Here is an 18,592-nt window from a genome sequence, read left to right as displayed (position 1 = left end):
GGCCAATTGGCATTTCTGTCTTATTACTCAAACCAGACATAAATAAAGGCATGGCTTGATTTGAACGAGGACAAAAAAAAAATGGCACAGGGTAATCTTTTTCCACATCCGCCATCAGGAAAGACCATTTTCAAATGACAGATAACATTTACTCCATTCAACTGGCTTCCTGTTCTTTTAAAAACCAGGGCCTGTACTCATAAATATCTAAAATCTAAAAATGATCTCATAGAGCTCCTAATGTAGCTTAAAAATATCTAACTACAAATCTTATCTTAAGAGTGATTCAAACCTTCACTTTGTCTCTATGTTAAGATATTTAAGGTTATATCGTGGGATTATGTTCGTGACCGATCAGATTAGAGATGTTCTAACATCTGTATGTTAGAAATGTAATAAATGTAATGTAAATGTAAATGTAAACGTCTCTGACACAGAGCAGAAATGTCTTCTGTTAGTGCATCTATAAATGACATAGTGGCATCATAACGGCAATATATATATTATGTATATATGTATATGTAAACAAAGAATGCTTTAAAAAATGGAAGTGTTAAACATTTATACATCTATTTATAACAAAATGCAGTGAATGAACAAAAGAGAAATCTAAATCAAATCAATATTTGGTGTGACCACCCTTTGCCTTCAAAACCACAGCAATTCTTCTAGGTACACTTGCACACAGTTTTTGAAGGAACTGGGCTGGTAGGTTGTTCCAAACATCTTGGGGAACTCTTCATGTAATCCCAGACACACTCGATGATGTTGAGATCAGGGCTCTGTGGGGGCCGTGCCATCACTTGATGCTGGTTTGAAGGCAAAGGTAGTAACACCAAATATTGATTTGATTTATTTGTTTGCTCACTTTGCATTTGTAAATTGTCAGAAATAAACACTCATTATTTATATTTCTTGAATTATGTTTATATTATGCTTTATGTTTGTTTACAACATTTTTTCACACCTGCCTAAAACCTTTGCATATATTATGTAATATATTATCTCTAATATGATTGGTCACAACAATAATCCTACACGATCTAATCTGTATCATCTTATTAACTCACTAACATTATTAAATATTGTACACAACACATTTCTTCTCCTTTTTCACCTTTCTGACATTTTCTCCTCTGATACAGAAACTCTTAATCCTCTTAAAAGTCCTCCTCAGTCCTCCTAACCCTTTATGACCTTATAAGCTCTTTTAGGGGTTAAGGAATGCTTTAGGCTTTAGGAATAAGTTTTATCTTTACTGGGATCTTCTCTTTAATTTTAGGGGAAAAGGAATTTTCTTAGCATTTTGTCACTAAGAGAAACTCAACACTGAGTATTTTCATGAATACGGGCCCTGGGATGATGATGATACATCTTAAAGGAATCTTTGTTTAAACTTTTATCATGACATGAGATAGATTTTACGCATAAAATCAGTACATAACTACACGACGAATGATTTCCGATATTACAGCGAGGTAAAGTGTGAGCTCTGTTCGTCGGACAGCACAGCGAGCTCCAAACCTGCAGGAGATTTCTGTGGATTGAAATGGAAGAATCCTCTGCACGACAGGTGTGAGGCTATGAAGTCTTAAAATAGATCCTCAAGAGCAACCAGGTGGGAAAACAGGATGGCGAAGCATCAGTACGGATTATCTCATAGTCAGCTGAGAAAAAAAAATAGAAATAGTACTGAATGTATATGTTATTCCTCATATATAGTTCTTATAGTCCTTATATATAGTTCTATGTACAGCATGGTCTACACCGATGGGACATTTTCATTAAGTATAAACAAATGAATTATTTTTTGGCTGTGAGTCTGATTTAAAAAGAGTCAGGATTTTCAGTATCAGATGCATGTTATTCCCTATTTTGATAACCTTACACACATTTTATTTCTGAAGATACATTTTAGAGGCTTATGAAGAAACACTTAGGGCCTCTCAGAGAGAAGAAATGGGTTTGATATCAACATTTAATTTATGTTTACATTTACGGCATTTGGGAGACGTCCAAGTCTTGATCAGTGATTACATTAACACAGAATTAATATACCATTGTTTTAAATATACACATTATATATTCACAAACAAACAGGGAAAATAAGTGCTAGTTTATGTATTTCATGAAGAGGTACTAGTGGGTCTTCACCCTAAGAGTCTAGTTACGTCTTACCCTGAGAGATGGTCGCACCAGTCGAGCAGCATCATTGAGCATCATTTGAAACATATGTTTAAATCTCAGAAGGTACTAATGTGGTGTGGAGGGTGTGGTGTGTTGTGTTTCATCTCCTGTGGACAGATAATCATAATAATCTGTAAGACACAGAGTGCACAAATGCAATTTCTTCCCTAGAAAGAACATCACAGTAGCACTGAGTCTCTTCCTGTAACAACTGATGTTGGAGTGAATCCTGGACTCTCCTCCATGCAGATCAATATCGATGTCAATGTCAATGTCAATTTTATTTCTATAGCACAACTACACACAACACCAGTTGACCAGTGTGCTTTACATCAATGCAAAAAAAAACAATAAAATATCAATAATAGATAAAAAAAACATACAGTAGAAGAACACAAGCACACAATACAGTACAATAAAATTTCATCCTGGACCATACGCTGATTCAAAAAGGTATGTTTTTAACCTAACTTTAACAACCGATATGGAAGGAGAAAATCTAATGCTAACAGGCAACGCATTCCACAGTCTGGGAGCAGCTACCGAAAAAGCACGATCACCCCTACAATCTTGATCTAATCTCTTGATCAATTCAAGATCCTTAATATTCTCTTTATTCAGAGGATTCAGGTTTACAGTAAAGTTGTCATTGATTACACGCTACCACAACCACTTATATTCAAGTCCCGGCAAAATGCTCTTTAAACGCTTTTCAATTACGCCTAGCTGTGTTTAAATGTATGTTACTGGATCATTCATTGTATCCAGAATAATGGATACAATTAACCCATCCAAAGTGTTTAACCCATCCAAAGTGCACACACACAGCAGTGAACACACCCGGAGCAGTGGGTAGCCATTTATGCTGCGGCGCCCGGGGAGCAGTTGGGGGGTTCGGTGCCTTGCTCAAGGGCACCTCAATCGTGGTATTGACGGCCCGAGACTCGAACCCACAACCTTAGGGTTAGGAGTCAGACTCTCTAACCATCAGGCCATGTGAAAATCTTACCAATGCACTTTAATGCAACCGGATAATCAGGAAAAGTTGACAGTAGAGGTCCTGGAAATTAAAAGGATTATTGAAAAGTCTTTAATTCAGGTGTCAGTGTCATTTTGATAACGGAGACTGTTTTTGGTCTTGAGAACACACATCAACAGTCTCTGTCTCTTTATAAACTCGAGTGAAATAGACAAGTCTCTTTTCTGATTCTGCAGATTTCATCTGATTTAGAGGAATAAAAAAGCCTTTATTTTGTCACATCTACATTACAGAACAGTGAAATTCTTTCTTCACATATCCCAATGTTGGATGTTGGGGTCAGAGCACAGGGTCAGACATGATACAGCACCACTGGAGCAGAGATGGTTAAGGGCCTTGATTAAGGGCCCAGCAGTGACAGATTGGAAGTGCTGGGTCTTGAACCCTGATACTCAACCCAGAGCCTTAACCACTTGACCCACCACTGGCCTTAGTGAAAACTTTTAGACAGTCAGAATTTCTTACACGTTATTTAAAAATATGCATAATTATAGAAAAGAGGCTTTTTTTTTTTTTTACATAAGTGCATAAAATGAAATATATTTATCACAAGCAGTTCATCAGTTTGACAGTTAAAGGAGGGTGCTGAGTAAACAAGGATGAAAAAGCGAGTTAATCAAATAAAGTCAGAGGTAGATTTTGAGACTGATGAGAGTGTGCTAGTTCATTTCTAATCATTAGCTGAGAAAGGGGCGTTAACTCCTGCTGCTTACTGTGTACTCCGACTGGATGTGGATTTTAATGACATTAGAAAGACAGAAGTTGCATAATCATTCATGTCTCTTACTATTTTAGTCTCCTTTCGATCACACGTGAAAATTATGTCTCCTTCATTCTTCTGTTCTGTGACGTCTTTCCACTAGATGTTGGAGTGTCTGTGTGGATTTGTGTTCATTCAGCTACAAGAGCATTAGTGAGATCAGACACTGATGGTGTAAGAGTGAGGAGGTCTGGGGTTCAGTCTGTGTTCAGTGGGGTTGAGTCAGAGTCAGGGCTCAGTGCAGGACACTCGAGATCTTCTACTCCAACCTTCACACACCGTGTCTTCATGGAGCTCTGTGCTTTGTGTACAGGTTCATTGTAATGATGGAGAAGTGACTGAGTTCCAATGTAAAGCTATAGCATAGAGACATTTTAGACAATTGTGTTTAACATTTTGAGGAAGAACCAGATGTTGGTCAGGTGTGTGATGGTCAGGTGTCCACATACTTTGGGCTGTATTTTATGATTATTTTTTGCTTCACTGGACATTGTGCAAGGCTAAAGTGCTTTTACAATATTATTTTTTTTTCATAATAAATTACTTGTATTATTATAAATATACTTTTATACATATCTGCATTAAAATTCCATGACCTGAATCCTGGTCTCAGGCTGATACCAGCAAGCAGATTACAAATTAATATTTTATAGTGGAAAAATAATTATATATTATATTTTATATATATTATATATTATATTATATATTGACTTTTATATTTATACATTATATGTAATTATATTTATTAAATTTACAAACTAAGCGGATTGTGTAAAAAAAGTAAACTGCGAATAAAAAAATCTTATAAATCTTAATAGTTATTAAAGAAAACAGCATCAGACAGTTTCAGTATCAGCTGATGCTCAAGGTTTCAGTGTCTGTGTTATTTTCTGAAGATAAAACATTTATATCGTGCCATCTCCAGCACCTTGTAAGGTCCTACATGATCAATTTTTCACCCCAGCACACAAACGTAGACACGTGATCTTTGTTCTGTTCAACTTTAAAGCTTTAAATTCACACAATCTCTTAAACGTAAAGCATTTTCTATTCTTTCTTTTTTTTTAATGGAACCATTCCTGTCACAGGCCTTTGTTGATAAAAGAAAAATAAATGAAGCAAGTGTTTTTAAATGGAACATTTTTCTAAACTATAAGGCATAGGTGCTCTATATAAATAAGCCATTTCTCTTTTTTTTTATTAACATCATAGAAACGGACAGGAAACAGCATGGATGTCAGGCATCAGGGCGTACGAGTGCAAGAATAAGAAAAAAAAAATACTCTGCTCTTTACAGAAACCACACATTTCATACCAAATAGTACAAGAAGTGACCTACGGAGGTGAATCCTCATCTTTCAGCCAAAATATTACATCGATTATCCGTCTCATTTCCCCTGGTACTGCATGGCAGTAAGTGGGATCAGCATATTTAATGTTGTCTCCTACAGAGAAACGTTATTTAAGTCGGAGACGCTATTGATTGCATTGCAGTTCCAGGTTATGTTACAATCTCCATCGTCCACCTTCCATGTCCTTCTTTACATTGGCTCGGTGACAGAAGCAGAGGGCAGATTTATTACCCGATAAACACGACCGAAACAAATGACAAAATAGAATAAACAAACGTATTAGTTACTGAAATCATAAGTTCCACGGCTGTATTCAACAACAGGAATACGAAAGCGAGCCAAAAAATTGGGGGGGGAAAATTTTTACTGCCTGCTTATAGATTCTACTAAAAAAAAACTAACTACAATTACAGTATTTACAATAAATTATAATTACAATTTTTGCACTGATGTGTTTTATTTTTAATAATGATTAGTGATTAATGATTTTTTTTTTTTGCTGTAAACACTTCACACAAACTCTTATAGCGTAATCAGGATTAGGCCTGTGTTCTAAAATGAGCTCCTCAGTGAGACTATGAGTGATTATAAGTGTCAATTAAAAAAACTAATACATTTACTTTAATTGAGAGTATTTAAAAAAAAAAAAAAAAAAAAAGGGAACAGACATTTCTTATCCTGAGCACAGTCTATGAATCCACTGAAGCAGTAGCTCCAACCATTAGCTCTGTGTGAGGTCCGAATGAAACGCTGAAACAATAAATGATGTCCTGATTGCTTCCGCTACACCAGCAAAAATTGCTTGTTTGAAAAACTTAAGCTTTATTTTTACCGTATGGGTCTGTTTACTTCCACAGAGTTCTTCAGTTCAGCTGAAGGAGCTCCCGAGCAGATAAATACAACGGCATGCACAGGGGATGTCCAAACCGAGGCAGCAATCATGTCCCCATTTCGACCGTTCACGCTTCATCTCTTTCTGTAACAGTGGACGTGAATAAAAAAGTCAAATTTAGAAAAAAATTCCCACTCAGTCCCAGGCATCCCGGGTTATCTCTTTTTCCAGAAGTCAAAAACTGGAATTTACTTCTGTTTTGTTGTGTCTATGTTGAATGTCTTTGTCATATCACACTCCATCGTGGTGATTAATAACTCGTATGAACGTAGACCCTCAGGGGATTAAGAGTGTGTGGTGATTTATAAGTATTTCTGTTTTTATCTAGCCTACTAGGAGCAAGATATTCATAGAAAAGTAAAAAAAAAGAAAAAGAAAAAAGAAACAGTTCATTTTTTTCCACACAGATGTTTCCATCTTCACAGTAAACGTTGATATCAAACCCATTTCTGCTCTGAGACATCAAGTTCATTTCTTTAAACTGATTGTAAGTCATTTCCCAAATGTTGAAAGACAGTCTGCTGGTAAAAAGGGTTAGAATTCTGGGAGAGTTTTGGGAAGATAAATACAGTATGATGTTATGATTCAGATTTTTCTCACTAGATGTCAGAAATCATGGGTGTCTTCAGGGATAAAATCTAGACCCAGATGCAGGGATAACATGGAACGGGGTTTATTAAGGCAACCAGCAAATCTACAAATACAAGGAAAAACACTAGGGACAACAAGGCAACAGAAAAACAAACTAAAACAGAAACCAGGAGACGCAACAAAACACAAGGACTCAGCAAACAACAAGCACAAGACAACAGGTATATATAAACACAAGGGACATGTCTGCAGAGGCGGAACGGATTAAGGATAGGGCGGGTTAACACACGTGAACAAAAACAAAAGCACATGGCACAAGACAAAACAAAACCTGCCAGTATGTCCCCTTAGTGTTCAGGCAAAGAATAGTCCAAGCCATTCCTGACACTAGATGTTTAATGTAATAAAAGACACATCACAGAGTTTTAGACTGGAAAACACTGAAATTAAAGTAAAGCTCAAAAACAGACTTTATAGCACACATCTGTATAATATTCAGATCACTTTTATTGAGATTTCAATTAAGAAATTTCTGTTAAATTTCTGTATATTATATTAGGTCTTTATTCTTTTTATATATTTTTGCTGCTGTAACAGAGAAATTACCCCATTGTGGGATGAATAAAGGTATATCTTATCTTATATCTTATCTTATTATCTTATCTTAGATGAGATTTCGAAAAATTCCAATTGGGATTCGCATTGTTTTTATCTTTGAGCTCTGGAGCTGTTTTGAGTTTAAGGACGTGTAATAAAACACAGTGGAATCAATGGATGCAACGTTAACAAGTTAATTTCCTGTACAAAATACAACACTGTTATTCAATTATAATATAATATGGAAGGATAATGTTTACAGTGGCTTCATAAATGAATTAAGCAAAACACTCCTGATGTGAAGTATTTATTTTGTCATTTTCTAGAAGTTCGAACTCCCCAGAAGAGGAAACTTCAGGATCAAGAGTACAAAATGAGCTTGCTGTTACTTCTGGGATTTGTGTCCATCACCTTCATTAATATATAAATTCAGGATACAAATTATACATTTTAAATTTCGGTTTATCATCAGAAATCAAGTCAGAGCTGAGAGTGATGAGGAAAAACTCCCAGAGACAATATGAGGAGGAAACGTTCAGAAGAACCAGACAGAAATTAGATCCATCCTCATCTGGGGGACATCGTAGAGTGAAAATAATCATTTCCCTTCTATAACTGTGTAGTATATGATCAAAAATGAAACTTACTCCATGACCAGGAAATTCCTGTCTTGGTGAAGTAATGAACTGTTAACTGATGGAGGATTGTGGAGGAAAGTGTCAGATCTGAAGAAGAATCCAAAAAAGAATTCTGATGCATTCAAGGTTTCCAAGAGCATAAAAAAGGTTTCCAATAATACATTTTTTTTTTTTTTTTTATTGGACCAATCACAGTCTTCAAAAAAATTACTGTCACCTAGTAACGGGTTAAGCCCCGCCTCCTCTCTAAGGTAAAAGTTGTTGTGTTTTCATTGTTCAGAGTTGCTCTGAGTTTGGTCCTGAATCACACTGAAGATAAGATTCACGGTTAGACATTTTAAACCTACATTAGGAGCTCTCTGAGATCATTTTTAGAATATTTATGAATACAGGCCCTGGACTCTTTCTGAGCAATCGTTGACGAATGTCTTTGGTAACAGAGGTACCTGAGAACCTGAAGTTCATGCTGCTTGAGCTCCAGAGATCATGATGAGATGGGAGAAACATGTAAGTCGACCATCACTGCAACGCTCCAATCTGAAGCCTCCTTGTGTTATATTCTGAATAAACATTCTTCTTTAAACTAGGCATATAAATCAGACCTTCAGCATTCAGGGATAAGAAAGGGCACCACAACAATATCTCTACCTTTGAAATGTGAATTATTTGACCAAAGCTCAAACAGCTCATCTACTGCACAAGCACAACTTCATGCTACAAACATCTTACTCAAGCTTTCCTTTGAAGATGGATGATTTGCTGAAGCAGTACACATCATGGCCAGAAGCATGCTGGGAATTTAAGGGTCATAAAAGTTGCTTATTGTAGCGCGGATATCAAGCTGCTAAACTCAGGGAGACACGTCTACCTTTCTCTGACTCTCCCGGAGAGACTTATTCTCCCAAACCAAACTTTTTATTCTCTTGTTTTGTTGGTAATATTTTCAGTTTCACATGAAGGAATATACTTTGCAGAAGGCAGAACAGATATTGCAGTAAACTTTTTGGATGAACAAAAATTTGAAATTAATATGTGGGGGAAAAAAAGAAAAACAACTAGAACAGAAAGGACACACGGATAAATTGGATAAACCTTATTGGTTTATTACATAAAACAGCTAAAAAAAAACAACAATGAAGGAAATATTAATAACACAAAACAAACTCCTGATTTTTGATGATCATCTGAAGACCAGGAACCAAACCGTCTACTTTACCATTATTATTATTATTATTATTATTATTATTATTATTATTATTATCATTATTATTATTATTATTAATAATAATAATAATGATAATAATAATAATAAATATACGTTTAGATTTGAAATGTTATCGTTTTTATTCTACACTTTTAAATTCCTCTAAAGCCACCTCGAGATAATGTTCATTGTCTTAAAAGTGCTATATAAATAAAATAAAACTGAACTGAATTGAATTGAATTCATACATTTAATTTCTCTCGTCTTTCCACGGCTCAAGGACATCTCACATCCCACGCTATTGGAAATAGAACAACATTATAAACAACAACTAAGAGAACACTAATGAACACTAGTAAACAACATTAAAATGGACAAACATAAACAAATACAGATTGCAAGCAGATTGTTCAAGACAGAGAATAAGACAAAGAGAAGAGGAAGTATTTCAGCTGTTAGGGAAATTCGAAGTGTGTTTTATTTTAAGTTGAGAGCTCAGAGGTCTTGAGGAATGAAAGGTTTTTGAGCGATGATGGTAAACGGTCTACCATCCATAGAGGAGAAAGTGGAAACACTGTACAGTGAGTAAAAAGGCATCTCAGAGGACTTGAGGGATGTGACGATGGAGGAGCTCAGATAGATAAGGAGGTCTGAGGCTGTGGATGCCTTTAAAGGTCAGAAGGAGGAGTTTGTACTAAATCCTGGATGCTCCAGGTAGCCAGAGCAGATGATGTAAGACAGGGCTGTTTAATTAGTTTGTCATGGGGCAGTTCATGAAAAGCATCCCAAATAAGGGGCCGGAGAGATACGGCTTGCGATGTGATCGATGGAACAAGAACAATATAGGAGCCCACATGTTGTATAGGAACACAAAACAATTTGACTGAAACTTAGGTGCACATAAAAAAAGTTCACGATGTGGAAAATAACATTTTTTCATGGAATGTTTTGTCAAAATAAATTATTTTGAGATGACTATTTAAATTACAACAGCCAATTGGCAAACATTTAGGCTGCCTTCTAATAAGAACAATGTTTTTTAGAAGTGAAATCAGGTGTGTATGCTGTCAGTGCAATACACAGACAATGGTGTAGGAGCAGGGCTGTGAGGGGTGTGTGATTACTCGTTTTAATGACATTCATGTGTGAAAATGATGAACAAAAGTTCTCATCTGTCATTGTCCTGTCAATCATCGCGTCTCTCCTGCTCTGTGACTGCGACTCGTGCTGAATGGAACAGACACACGTTACTTCATAACACTGCGTATAACAAATCTTACCATGTTTAATGGTTTGTGTCGTATTCAGACTCAGACTGTACTCAGACTGAGTTTTAAGATGAAGCAGTACCAGATTAAAAAAAGGAGAAAATCTGCTTACTGTGAACAACAGCATATCTGTTGGATTTTGTTGGTTCCAAATGATAGTAGGAAAGTCATCTATATTTGCCAAGTGTGTTCACACACAAGGAATTTGTTGTGGTTACAGGATCTCTCCGAAACATAGTATATACGTATATAGTCTACAAATTAAAAAAAATAATATACAAAGGTGCAGATGAGTTCTTTACAGATGTGCCTAGTATGTACTGTATATTACAATGTGGAATACTGTACATTTATATAACTGTAGAAAAATATAAATGTATTTATATAGATTCTAGTAAGAGATATTGTACTTTAACAGACGGGATACGTAATGGTGGGTGTGCTATATGTTCAAAATCGATGTGGCATTTTTGCTTAGATGTTTTAGTGCGTAAAGATCTATAGCCTGATGGCAGAAGAACTGAAAGTTCAGAACTTACTTTGACTCAACGTAGATCTACATTTTTACCCTTTAAACTGACTAATGTAATAATAACTGTAATATTCTACCTGACTAATATTAGTATTAATAATAATACTAACATTATTGCACACCCAAGCCAACCTGCAGATCTAAACATCTATTCTCAAGGACGTCTGATACCTGTGAGGTAAAAATCTCTTTCAGGACATTTACAGGAACAGGAGTGACTCAGTATCATCAGTATGTCGAGTCACATCTTATGAATCAGAATTGATCTTTGCAAAAATAAGCTGAGAGTCTCATTTCTGGAGAAATAAGATTCATTCAATTCAGTTCATTTCAATTTACATGAATAATCCCGCACTAATACCTGACTTAAATACAAGACACACTTCGATATTAAGTAATGATGAGTTAAGGCATGTACTAATCAGAACGTAACAAAGAGCTAACCTTAACTAAATAAATAAATATAAATAATAAGTCTGATGAATTCATAAATAATTAAATATAAATAATAAGTCTGATGAATTCGTAAAAAAAATAAATATATGTAAATAATAAGTCTGATGAATTCATAAATAAATAAATATACATAATGAGTCTGATGAATTCATAAATAAATATATTTAAATAATAAGTCTGATGAATTCATAAAAAATAAATATATGTAAATAATGAGTCTGATGAATTCATAAATAAATAAATATAAATAATGAGTCTGATAAATGTATTTAAAAAAATAAATAAATAATGAGTCGGATGAATTTATAAAAAAATAAATATAGATAATGAGTCTGATGAATTCATAATTTTTTTTTTTAAAAAATATGAGTCTGATGAATTCATAAAAAATAATATAAATAATAAGTCTGATGAATTCATAAATAAATAAATATAAATAATGAGTCTGATAAATTCATAAAAAAAATAAATATAAATATTTATTATATAATAAAGAAAATAATTTTTCTATACATTTCTAAAAATGTATATATTTGCCTTGTGTACACCCCATAGTATCTGTGCCTGTAAGATACTTTATTGAACACTTGCTCTGGAATGTTTCTCAGAGATCTGTTATTCATTTATTTGAATTTATGGTGTATATAAACTTTAACTGATGCCGGTTCGTATTTAGTTTCTGGCACACGCGTCGGAGCAGCTATGTGCCCAAGATGATGTTATGAGAAAAAATCCATGATTCACGAGGTTGGATTTTACATTTAAAGGTCGTCTAACCGTGACTTGAGTGTTTGAAACTTCTCTTACTAATTAAGCACCACGGTACCGCATCGTGCTACAGCTCTCTCAGAAACCCTAAATGTGTCTAATTGGCTGGATCCTGTGCTGTATACAGGCTTTTTGATAGACAGTACGTGCACTAAATTCTCATGGTGTGCTTTTAAAACTCACATCCAGACAGTCATGGACATTGCTTTTCATTTCTTACAAAAGCCAAGCAGTAGCTAACACCAGTCTCGTGGCACAAAGCATCTGGGAACATTATTAATTAACATTATTAATTTGCTAATATTCCAGCAAAAAAAATCCAGCTCAACTTCATTTCCCTTCAGTTCAAGTTCAAGTTCGAGCAAACGGAATTCTACCAAAAAATAAAAAACGAAGCGACTGTCTCGCTGATGATGATTTTGCGTCTTCGATGGCAGTTTTACCTTGAAAGAGAGACTCTGGCGTACTTTTTTTTGCACTTTTGATGCACAGTGATGAGGTTAAAATGGCAACTAATCAGCCAGTTTTCAAAGCCCGGTGAAGAAACTGGCACAGCTTACAGGTCTGGTTCCTTTCCTCCACGCATCCTCGCTGTCAAACTGTCTACAGAACAGAGCTTATTATAGGCAGAGATATATTCCAGAGCAGGGGCTGGAGTTTTATTAGGGATGAATGTGTTATATGTAGAGAAACGTGACAGTTTGTTTAAATGTGGAAAATAATTTAAAAATGGTTCGTATTTTTTTTCTAAAGGCCAGATTCATTTCTTTCCTTGAGATAAACCCAACATTTCTTAAATCATACACAATATTAATGCTATTAAAATTCCTCGTACACATTTCCAAATGAAGACCTCAGATATATGTATATTGCCTGCACACTCACAAAGCAATGGTTCCATCTACTCAGGATTTGTTCTAGATGAAGTAACAGCTTCTTTGTTTATGGGATCATAAACGTCTTCCTGTTGTTTAGGTTTTGTTTCAGGTTTTTGGTTTGAAGTGAATGACTGGAATGGGTTTAGATTTTCAGCACAGTAGGCAGAATATTCTGGAAAATCTTATTAAACTAAGAATATAATGAAGCAATAAAGGACATCGTTTTGAGACACATCATAAAACTTTCACTATTATGTCATATCAGTCAGTTCACTCGATTGCTCAATATTGCAATGTCTGGATTTTATTTACTTGGATTATTGACTTGGACAGAGAGAAAGGTATGTGGTAAATTAGCCAGTAACTATTACTATAGATTATTATTTCTATATATTATTATACAGAACCAGTGTTGTGGTTAAGTGGTTAGTTTTCCTCACCACTAGGGCCTGTATTCATAAATATTCTAAAAATGATCTCAGAGAGGGGGCACAGTGGATTAGGGCACGTTCGCCTCACACCTCCAGGGTTGGGGGTTCGATTCCTGCCTCCGCCTTGTGTGTGTGGAATTTGCATGTTCTCCCCGTGCCTCAGGGGTTTCCTCCGGGTACTCCGGTTTCCTCCCCCGGTCCAAAGACATGCATGGTAGGTTGATTGGCATCTCTGGAAAATTGTCCGTAGTGTGTGATTGCGTGAGTGAATAAGAGTGAGTGTGTGTGTGTGTGCCCTGCGATGGGTTGGCACTCCGTCCAGGGTGTATCCTGCCTTGATGCCCGATGACGCCTGAGATAGGCACAGGCTCCCCGTGACCCGAGGTAGTTCGGTTAAGCGGTAGACGATGAGTGAGTGAGAGCTCCTTATTTAGGTTAAAATGAATCTAACCATGAATTGGTGATTGGTCCAATAAAAAAAATAATAAGGAGCGCTTTTAAAATCTGGTGTATTATAAATAAACCTTCACTTTGTCTCTATGTTAAGATATTTGAGTCTATATCCTGTAGGGATTACGTTTGTGACCGATCAGTTAGAGATGTTCTAACATCTGTATGTTATAAATGTCATAAAATGTAATGTAAATGTAAACATCTCTGACACAGAGCAGAAATGTCATAGAGACAAATTATATAATTTCTGCCTTTATGGCATTTCAGCTCTGTGTCAGAGATGTTAGTGTATCTATAAATGACATAGCAGCAGAATTATATTTATATATATATATATATATATCTCATGTTATCTCTAACATGATTGGTCACAAAAATAATCCAACACGATTTAATCTGTATCATCTTATTAACTCACTATCATTATTAAATATTGTACACAACACATTTCTTCTCTCTTCACCTTTCAGACATTTTCTCCTCTAATACAGGAAAGTCCTCCTCACTCCTCCTAACACCTTATGACCTTATGAGCTCTTTTAAGGGTTAAGATGCTTTATGAATAACTTTACTAGAATCTTCTCTTTAATCTTAAGGGGAAAAGCCCACAGATGCAGGCCCTTACTCTCTGTGACCCTGTATGGATGGATGGATGGATGGAACTAATAAATCTTCCTGGATTTTGCTTTGGCATTACTTTATGGTTTAATATAATAAACATTTAGCTTAAAGAAAATACAGCCACAGTAGAGCACCTACACCTACAGGAATGAGGACAAACCAGAGCGCATTTCACCCAGTAACATTAGACCTAGTAGACCTCTGAAAGCTAATCATCCTCAGAACATTCTGCTGTAAACCATCGATCAACTCCGGAAACGGAAAACTGTTACCTGTGATCTGGGTTGTCTCCAAACTCAGCTTGAGAAATATTATAGAGTGTGTATCTCAGCACGGGACTGATATCCTGCAGCACCTGAAACACAGCCGTCTGTAAGCAATGAACCTCATTATGTCTCCTTCTTGTATCACGGTCATTAGATTTAATAGAAAAATCGTATATTCATCATGATTAGTGATCGTCAGTCAATGTCTGGCGTACAGTGTGCAGGCAGTGGGCTGAGTTTACAGGGACAGTTTGTGCACTGCTTATTGTTGGACAATGACATTAATTAAAATCTGTACCAGTGTGGTCCAAAGCTTGTTTGCGTGTTTGCGTGTGTGTGTGTGTGTGTGTGTGTGTGTGTTATCCTTGGGGAACCGTGGCAAGTTTTGGCAGCTTCAAGTCTAATAAAGCCTTGTACATGTGATTATGTGAAGTTTACACTCAGGGAACCTGAGATAATAAACACTTAGAGTTCAGATTAGTATCGAGGGTTTCCTTAAAAAGGCGAAATAAGTGTTATCTTGAGCATAATGTGTTCACTGTGAATTCCATTTAAAGTCCATGTTTAAATATTTTAAGCATGGTTAAAGCCCCAGCACATTCAAGCTGCTCCTGTTGGGCTGTAGAACAAGGCCCTTAACCCTCTCTGCTCCAGTGGTGCTGTATCATAAATGACCCTGTGCTCTGACCCCAACCTCTACGTTGGGATAAGTGAAGAAACAATTTCACTGTACTGTAATGTCTATGGGACAAAATAAGTGCTTCTTCTTCTCCTAAATATTTCGAAAGTCCAGAACAAAATGGAGTGTGCAGATTTTGAGCCTAAATTTGACGGGTAAACATTCGAACTCTTCCGTTTGTGCCTCATTGGTGATGAGAAGTACGTGGTCTTTAACAGGGTCATTAGATAGTAGCCTGCAGCAGAGGTTCATTGTGACAGACTTCGTTTAGTCGTTATTAATGTCACAATTAACGCTTCTCTACTCATCTGCGAAGTAAATGATCAACCTCTTTACAGCAGCCTGCAATAAAAATGCAGCAGCACGAGTCCACTGCTTCTGTATGAAGTAAGGACTCCAGTATGGTGGTGGGACTCACTGTCCGTGTACCTAATAAAATGTACAACAAATGTGTAAAATGTATCGTACCGGAGATCAAATGCGACGACGTGCATGAGCAGGATATCAAACCACACGTGTGAAAGACCGACAGAGCTGAATTATTTTCAACGTTGTTTCTTTAATATAATCTTATTTACATGGAATAATTTCAGAAATGTTTAGTACACTGTAAGTTACATTAATCTTGCATTCAATAAACAAATGACACTCAGGACCTAATCATTGTACATAGTAATAATAATAATAATAATTATTATTATAATAATAATAATAATATTGATCACATAATTTGGAAAAGTGGTTTAAAAAAAAAACGGACAAATAAAATGAAAAAATAAAAATACAAATTAAACGTAACTAGCAGGCAACGTCCACAGTCATCTTCAAAACTCACGAATCATTCAGACTAACACGAAATTAATTTCCATCTGTAATGACGGATCAGCACTCGAGAGTCATCTGGAAAAAACACAAGCAGTCAGTTCACACGTTCGGACGCTCAGACGCCGTCTCGAACCTGGTGCACGTAAGAAAAAATACGACATGTTAAGACGCAACCAAGAATATAAAGGTGTCATTTTATTGCATATATCACAAATATGGACATGACCGCCGGGGTCCAGCCTACATCAACGCTAACTCGATCCAGGCCGAAGGACAGGCTTCTCTGAATTAGCAGCAGGTTTAAATACTTTGATTCATACATTAAAATAAAGAGAGTAGTGTACAGCTTTTTGAGGGGAACAAAAACAAAAAAAAATCAGGGGATTAATGATAATAGCAGCGATACTTAAAAGGGTATTACACAGTAATAAATTATTTGTTTAAAAAAAAAGTGGTTAAAGAACATAACTTTGGGGGAGAAGAAAAAAACCTTAAAATAATAATAATAAAAAAAAAAAAACGGCTCATTGTTATGTGAATTATTCAAAGGGAATATGGACTGGTGCCATGAACACCTAGCAGTGTACGATTAAATCTTCGACCTGGGGATCCTGTTAGACAACACAGGGCTGGTTACTGGTCTTGGTATTCATACTAATGATGGCTTGGACCAGATGTGGCTGTTTGGTCTTCTTTTTTGAATTAAAGCCTGTAGTGAGAGTGAGACTGACCCTTGTCTGGATAAAGACTGGACACTCCTGACCTTAAGACATCAAAACAAACCCTAAACGTAATAAGTGAACTCCAGCTAAGCTTTAAGTGAATAGAAACACTCTGGAGACAGGTTTGTGAGGACGCGACTAGACTGGAGCGTGGCTTTCTGAACGACCGGCCTTGCTCTACGGAGAATGAGTCTGTCTCTTCAGAACAAAAATAAAGGACGTAATAAAAAAAACGCTAAAGTAAAGTTTTAGCGAAAGTGCCACAGACGAGACGCTTTGGAGATTCGCGTATAAACAAAACTCGCAAACGAGCACAAGACCCGAAACGGTCACGAACACTTAATGCTAAAAACAACCAACATTGTCCAAATACACTTTAGGGACTAAAGAACCTTCAGTGAAACTGTTTAGAAGTGGGCCATGCAACGGGAAAGGAACGCAGGTCTGCTAGCTCTGTGGGAGACGTCTGAAATATTAAACCCTTTCTGTAAACCGAGATGTTGTGCACGACGTCGTTCACCTCTAAAAAAGGAAATCTTTGGGATAAAAAAAAAAACAAACAAAAAAACAGTTAAAACAAAACAAAAAAAAAAACTTGTGCAATGTGCAAAGATTAAAAACGTATTTAAAACGAGTCGTTAAAAATACTGGCTTAATGTACGGAACATTCCCAAAGCTGACAAAAACATCCAGGGAGCTGTTACTTTATGTGTGTGATCTGTGTAAGGGATGTGCTTCTGTTAGTGAGAGAAGACACACACGCGCATACACACACTCGCATGCACATACACACAACACATACAAACCCACACAACACATACACACACACAACACATACAAACCCACACAACACATACACACACACACACACACACACACACATACAAACCCACACAACACATACACACACACACACACACACATACAAACCCACACAACACATACACACACACACACACACACATACAAACCCACACAACACATACACACACACACACACACACACACACAAACCCACACAACACATACACACACACACACACACACACACACACACATACAAACCACACACACACACATACAAATCACACACACACATACAAATCACACACACACACACACACACAAACCCACACACACACACATACAAACCCACACACACACATACAAACCCACACACACACACACAAACCACACACACACATATACAAACCCACACACACACACAAACCCACACACACACATACAAACCCACACACACACATACAAACCCACACACACACATACAAACCCACACACACATACAAACCCACACACACATACAAACCCACACACACATACAAACCCACACACACACATACAAACCCACACACACACACACAAACCCACACACACATACAAACCCACACACACACATACAAACCCACACACAC

This window comes from Tachysurus vachellii, chromosome 21 (assembly GCF_030014155.1).
Source record: "Tachysurus vachellii isolate PV-2020 chromosome 21, HZAU_Pvac_v1, whole genome shotgun sequence".
Taxonomy (NCBI): Eukaryota; Metazoa; Chordata; class Actinopteri; order Siluriformes; family Bagridae; genus Tachysurus; species Tachysurus vachellii.
Note: the sequence above shows the minus strand (reverse complement) of the source record.